Source organism: Populus trichocarpa, chromosome 17 (genome assembly GCF_000002775.5).
Source record: "Populus trichocarpa isolate Nisqually-1 chromosome 17, P.trichocarpa_v4.1, whole genome shotgun sequence".
NCBI classification, from domain to species: Eukaryota; Viridiplantae; Streptophyta; class Magnoliopsida; order Malpighiales; family Salicaceae; genus Populus; species Populus trichocarpa.
The window spans coordinates 8,049,579-8,057,471 of NC_037301.2; the positions used below are offsets into that span (position 1 = coordinate 8,049,579).

Sequence of the window (7,893 nt, forward strand, 5' to 3'; positions counted from 1 at the left end):
GGAGCTTTGACACCAATGAAAGCAACCAAACTGCGACTTTTATTTGATGAGAAATGTTTCAAGTATATCGGATATAGACCAGCTTTACTCGGTCCCTGCAACATAATTTCTCCCGTCTGCATGTCCTTCACAAGAAAATGACTAGAAGTAAGTTGAAAATAACAATTATTATCATCACAAAACTGTTGAATAGAAAGCAGATTAGTAGAAGCTGAAGGACAATGAAGAACATTATTTAAATGAAGTGTAGACGTAGGTGTTTGGATAAGTGTGGAACCAGTATTGGAGATTTGCAAACCACCACCATTTCCAACACTCACTATTTCTCCACCTTGATATGGTTGTTATAGGGCCAAGTTATCCAATGCAGTAGTGATGTGATTGTTAGCACCACTATCAGCAAACCATGGTTCATTGTCATTGACATTGTGAGTGTGTGCTGCCATTGCAACCAACTGAGATGGTGGGTGTCTCCCTTGATAAGAGAAATCCATGCGATGATAGCAATCTAATGCTTGATGGTTTGGCTTGTTACAAATCTGACAGAGAGTACGATTTTTGTTAAAAACTGTAGATAGAGGCTGATTCTCATTTCTAGAGAAATTTCCAGAACTTGTGTTGATGGTGCTGCCATTCCGAGATAGATGCTGTGTACGAGGAGAATATGATGGATGCTGAGTGCGAGGAGAATATTTAGGTGACCTAATCTATACTTTTTGCTGAATCCGGATGAACCCTAATATTGATTGAATAATGCAAATTGGCCAGCCTCCGGAGGTACTGCCTTGGTCTGATTTTCCAACAAAGTTTCACAACTAAGCAGTTCAGATTGAAATTCATTGAACGAGAGAGAAATATCTCTTGTTGCAAATGAGAAGGAAGTGATGAAAGAAGTATAGGCAGTACTAAGACCACCAATAATATGAGATATCGGATCATCATCTTCAATAGGCTTGCCCACAGCAGCAAGTTGATTGGCTAGGCCTTTAGCAGTATGAATATAATCTGCACAAGATTTATTCCCCTGCTGTAGATTTTGAAGTTGTCTCTTCAAATGTGAAACACGAGAGCAATTTGGAGCAGCAAACCGATTGGCCAGTGAATCCCATACCTCCTTGGAAGTATTCAAGCCAAAACTGTAGGGAGAATTGTCTCCGAGAGAGTAGCATTCAACCAACTAAGTAAATACTGATCCTTTTTGGTCTATAAAATAAAATTTGGATCCACTATAAGTGTAGCTTGTCCATTTGAATCAACAAGAAATTTAGAAGGACAAGATTATGAGCCATCAACAATACCCAGAAGATCATTACTCCTTAAAATAGTAAGAAATTGAGACAACCAACCAAGATAATTAGAGCCATCTAATTTGACAGAGATAAGATGATTAATAATTGAAAAAGTGATGTTTGGACTAGAGGAAGCCATGAAAAAGGATATGTTTAAGGGTGTTAGCCAAAAAGCTCTGATACCATGTAAACAATATAAGTTCAGAAGAATCTTATTAATTATTTTCACTATCATCACATTTTCATTTATATTGTTTACAGAGGGAAGTTGTTACGCGAGATAAGAAGATAAGAGAGGATTCAAAACCACTACTAGATAAGGATGAGATAGAAGTCCTGCATGGAACAGAGAACACAAAATATTTAATAAAATTAGTTTTGAGAGAGTTGAAAATTAAATAAAAAAGAATTTGCTCTCAATGGAAACCCTTACCAGTTCTCTCTTGTTATCGAATTTCAATCAATCCTTGTTTGAACTCCAAATCCTAACTTCTTCGGAATAATCTGAGCTCCAACTATAACCAATCCCTGATTGGAATTTAAAATATCTAATTTCTAAGATAAAGTTTAGGTATTAGAACTAACTTCATGTCTCTTTCTTTTTGTTTTAATTATTTGCATGATGTATTACACACAGTCCAGTATATCTTATGTCCAGTTTATTTAAAATATCTATTTATTTTTTTGTCAAATGCTATCCACTCTTTTCTTTGTGCATGGTTCCCCAATATAGAGTTTACTACATGCAACAATATGGTTACATATTTGGGTTTTTTTTTTTTTGAAAAAAGATTTGAGTATCCATCACTTTTTTTTTCAATAATAATATAATTGAAGTAGAAGCTATCTCATTTTGTAATTCGGGTTCTTCTGGAAATTCCCTCGAAGCATAAAAATGTGGGGTGTTCATGCCGATTTGTCGTCACCGCGACAGAGTAAGTGGCCGGAAAAAATTATCGGCCAGAAAAATAAAAAACCAGTAAGGCCAATGAATGGGAGGGGAAAAAAAGGAGCTTTGTCCGATTGATTCCAACCCATGTCATGTATCTAGAGGCCAAAAAACGTGGAATTTTTGCGATAATATACACATGGTAGACCGACCCCCTTGTTCTGAAGTCAAACTGGAAAGAAAAGAGAGACCTTTAAAAAAGGATTGAAGATGCTTTTTTGACCAGAACACAACCTTTTTATCATCATGGTCTAGGTTTTCTTTGAGGCCACACGTGCATCAAAAAAGTATTAACAAAAGGGATACCCGAGGGCCGCTCATGACTATCTTTTATTCCTTTTTGACTCTCCAGAACTTTCCAAGATTTTATTAATTCTTCAGATTTCCATTTATGGAAGTTAAGAACATGTTTATGTTTATTAGAGTTTGGACAATGGACAATTGTTAATAATATTTTCCTGTTATTGGCTTATAATAAGATTATCTGACTCGAGCGGCTTTTGATCAGCCTCGTTTATACTATGCAAAATTGATAGGTGATCCCTCAAGAGATATCAGGAAGTCTGGCATATGTGGCGAAGCAACATAATTATTTGAAAAAATTGTCCTATATTTCAATTATCTTCATATTTATATGGTTTTTCAAAAAATAAAATAAAATAAAATAACATCATTGCTAAGAGGATAGAAGAGCTAGAGGGAGGATATATATATATATATATATATATATATATATATATATATATATATATATATAATGTAAATTTTTATAATTTATTAAGACTATGCATTTAAGATAATATACAAATTAAATAATGGAATTGTGCATTTTCTAAGAAAACTAGCTATTGAAATATGTAGCATTCAATACTTTTTTTTCACAATAGTTCAAATTTAACTCTCATTGTATTTTTCATTATTAATAGAGGGTCGACAGAGAAAAATACTAAAATTTTATGTTACTATACTCTATATAAGTATACAATTGCATAAATATATATTTTGGAAATATAGGAGGGTAAGTTGACCCTCCACATTTACACTTTACCATGCTAGTGGCTTGAAAGCCAACAATGAAGAATTTCAATAGAAAGAATCTCAATCTCGAGCAAAAATATCTGAGGGTGAGCTTGGCAAGAATATTAATGCAGTCATGGTCGGAACACCCACAAAAGAAAGCAAATTTATTGCTTAAATTTTAAGCAAATTTCAAAATATTTTAACATAAAATTAAATTTTTTCAATTCCATTCTCATTCAACTTTTTAATTTGTAAGATTTATTCCTTATTATTTTAATAAATTTATTTTAATAAAATATTTTCCAGCTTATTTTTTATAATATAATCAAACACTGAAAAATGTTTTTCAACTTATTTTATGTCCTTACTGTTACTTTACAACCTTTAAATTTTCTATCTTTATAATCAATAGGAAGTACTGCCTTCTATTCTAAACCCCATCTATAAAAAAAGAACTTGGTGTGCACCTTATTATTGTATGTTCGTTTGACCTTTTCCTTATCCATTAGCACAAATCTTTTTTTGTCTATATCATCAAGTTATGCTAACATCGTCGACTGATAATTATCATAAACCTTCTAATTATAAGCAATCCATCGATAAATTTTTTGATATCTTCTAGTTTGGCGAACATTATCGATTGATAATCATAATAATCCATATTCGATTTTTGAGCTCAAATTAAACTTTATGCCGCTAATTCAATGAGAAGGGTGGTATTTTGCCTATAAGTCAACGTTAACGGAGAAGTATCTAATGTTATTTTTTGAGTGGTTCTTCATATCAAGCTCCAGGGTTAAATTCCAATACACAAGAACACAGTTCGAGATATATAAAAAGTACTAGTATGACTTCAATTTGCAATGTTCAAATGGTTAATGTACTAGTGATTGCTTTTGAGCTTTTGAAATTTTCTTATATGCTTCAGGAGACTTGATACTCTAGTTGGTGTGAGAATGGTGAAGTTGGAAAAGTATAGGATATTATAAGGATTATGGGAATACATAAAAAAACTAAAACTTGAAGATTTTGATTTTGAGATAGATTTGAATACCATAACCAAGTTGGGTGTTATTTGTGTTGCACCTAACATAAAAATATAATACCTTCAAAATTAAAGGAAAGTATGGAAAATGGAGTTGCCGCGCCTAGTTTTTAAAGAGAACAAGAATTAAAAAAATATACATTGGTTCCTTATATCTAACTAAAAGGTTGATTATGTTTAAAGAAGGATAAAAATCACACTTACCATATCATTTCTAAAAAAAAGTTACTTTAACTATGTGTTTTATCCTAAATTTATTTGTATTCATGCCATTACTATCCAAAATATTTTCTAAGGTTATTTTCAAGTTATTTATTATTGGTGGATATTCATCAAGTTAGTGTCAAACCTTGAATCTGGAGTTTAACAACTTTTTTTTCAAAGTATTATTATTATTATTATGAAGCAAAAGGTTGAATAAAATACTACATTCATCTCATGTTGGTCTGTAGTTTGAGGAGACTCATGGACCCATTATTGACATTATTTCAAGTTTTAAAGCATCATGTTAGGCCTATGTCGATCCCTAAAATTAAAAGACATGTTGACTTAACCATTAAAATCCAAATTTAGGTTTAATTGAAACTTGATGTTAACTTGACAAAAACTCATTGACTTACTACTAAGCTTTTCTTAAGGTTTTTTTTTTTTAAATATGTTAGGCCTACGTCAGTCCCAAAAGACTAGGAGACATGTTAACCTAGTTGTTAAAACCCAAACTTAATATAAAAAACATGATCCTAACTTGACAAAAACTCGTTAACATTGTTTTGTTTTTTTTTTAAATAAATATTTACTCACACATACATATGTAAAAGACAAAGATGTAGTTTTACAAAATGAAGTTATTGTTATAGTGAAGAAAATAAAAATAAAACAAAATAAAAACACATGAATAAATATTGTCCATGCATGAATAGTATCATATTCATTATTTTTTCATTTGAATAGTAACAACACAAAAACATAATGTAAAAAAAAAAAAGAGAAGAAAGAAGTATTAGCTCTCCTTAGGGCTAGATCCAAATGAGGGAGGAGCTGTTGTAGTGGTAGAGATGGTGTCATATTAGCATGGGTGTGATTTTCTTATGGTTTTCTCTCTTTACTTTATGGATCAAGCTAGCTTCATTTTTCTTAGCTCAATCTCTCATTCTGTTCTCTTTCTCTCTCTTTTTCTCTATCTCAACATTTTCTCTCTATATATTAACTCCTATTGTTTCCTGTTTTGCCTCTCTATTTATAGATAATGATGAAGCTCCTAAAACCTTTATTGGTGAATGATCATGGACATTGATTTCCTTTGGTTAATCTCAACCCTCCACCATAGTTGTACATTTTGGCAAAACATGCTTAGATTGGCCTTTTCGCACCAGTTTTACAGCGATTTCATAAGGTAAATGCATGTATTTTTTTTATTAAGAATATAGCACACATGAAGAGGAGATGAGTGGTGTGTTTGTCATTTTTGGAAGGCATGGGAGAGAAGAAAAAATTGGCTAATCTCAGTAAAAAAACCATAAAAAAGATAGAATAAAAACCCTTTTTGTAGCAAACCTGTAGGAGAGAAGACACTTTTTGTGCCTAAGCACAAAACAACATTATTTTGATGCTATTTTTTGTTTAGTTTTCGAGTGAAACAATGTTGTTTTTCTCAAAAGATTTTGTTTCATTTAATTGAGATTTTCATGTTTACACATAAGTTCCCAACATTATTAAAAACTTACAAAAATTTCTTTTTGGTTGTTATAGGATGGTTGTAATGGGGTAAAAATGAAAAGAAGAGTTGTTGCCTAGTATTATAGTCACTAGGAACCCTATTTGGTCTTCAGAGCTCTAAGGTAAGAGATTAATTATGCTAAAGAAAAGATACTATCACCTTTAAAAATTTTATCTAAGATAAGTTGCATTACTACTCTTGTCTTTTATTCCTAATAGTTAGTTGTGCATAATCTATCGATTGTCTATCTACATGGGTTTACTGCAATGAGTTAAACCTATGGTAGGTTTGATGCTTATACATTCTAAAGTCCTAGTTATTTTTTTCACTTCCAACTTATTTGGTGAATTGGCACTTTTATGCCCAATTACTCCTAATCTCATTATGACTTTCATAACCCATTCCTGGCTTATTTCTCAAATTCACTTCCTTTTCTTTAAAAAAAAAATCAAGAAATAAAATAAAAACTAGTGAAGCGGAGAAAACAGGACAAGGAGGATCTCAAACAGATGGGAAAATCAAGCTGCAATTTTGAAGGAAATTTTAGGCCTAATTGTACACAATTGATACCCAAAATGGAGAAACAATGCAAATTTAAGGTCAAATTAAATGATTATTGGACGAATCTGCATAAAAATTAAGTCCAAAAATATAATTAAATTTTTAATAGGGTAATTTGATTTAATCATTGGCCAAATTAAATTTCAATTATGTTTAAAAATTAATTTTGGTCCAATTGAAGGATTTAATTAGGTGCAAGGACTTAATTATACTTTAAATGGGTCAAATTAATTTTATTAGGGTCTTAATTGGTGAACAATGAAGTTTGGGATCCTAATTTTGGCTTAATTAAGAAGATTGAAATTTTAAGAGACCAAATTTATTTTTTATCAAGTTAATTGATTGAAATCAGGGGCAAAATTGCAAGAAAATCAAAGTTTTGGGGTCAATTAAGGGTTAAATTGAAAATATTCGCAGCCAATGACCAATTAGCAAAAGGCACCAAACTATAGGGGCTCAATTGATTGAAATCAGGGGTGAAATTGAAAAAATTGAAAGTTTAATGATCAATTAAGGGTCAAATTGTATAAATCCAAAACTAAGCACCAAAGTGAAAGAGGCGAGCCAATCCGGGGTTAAAATTGATGTTTTTCTAGGGACTCAATTGTATAAAATTGAAAGTTTGAAGCCAATCAAGGGTGTATATGACATAAATAAAAAACAAAAGGACCAAAATGAACTTTACCAAAACAGCGCTGTTTTGGTTACTGTTCAAATCCAGTTCTCTCTCGATATGTTCCTCAAAAAATCCGATTCGTGCGGATTATTCCCCCATCTAACGAAGAGGTCTTGGCGGAATTGCCACATATGAAATTGAGCACAATTTTGCAAAGAAATAGCCCAGTCTTCTTTTTCAAGTTTCTCTGAAATGATAATTCAAGGAGACTACTTTGCAGGTGCATTTAATGCCTCTAATCTTCACCAAATTTGACAAAACTTGCAAACAAATGATCACCTGACATTTATCTACAACCCCATGTGGTCCATTTAGGTTGATTGACACCACAGAGGCCATAGAGCCGGCCTAAAATGACCAACTCAGACAGCCTTGAATTGTCAAATTTGACAGTTCATGGTGCCTACTTTGAACCAACGGTTGGGATCCTTTCCAACTGAATCAAGGGCAAACGTTTTCCCTAGTGTAGAGAAGATTTCCCTCTTCCACCCCTTATAAACAGGGGTGGATTTCATGGCCTGAAGATGAAGAAAATCGGGTCCAAAGTCGCCAAAAAACTAGCCCCCTAGCCCCGGTTTCTGCACATTTTTCTCTCCCTCTCTCTCTCCGTTGTTCAAGCCACCAACCAACCCCACC

At 32.4% G+C, this 7,893-nt stretch overlaps 1 pseudogene; it reads right to left on the reverse strand.

Moving 5' to 3' along the window:
• Positions 1-827: 827 nt before the first annotated feature.
• On the reverse strand, positions 828-952 carry LOC112324821 (small nucleolar RNA Z247; annotated as a pseudogene).
• Between the last annotated feature and the right edge of the window lie 6,941 nt (positions 953-7,893).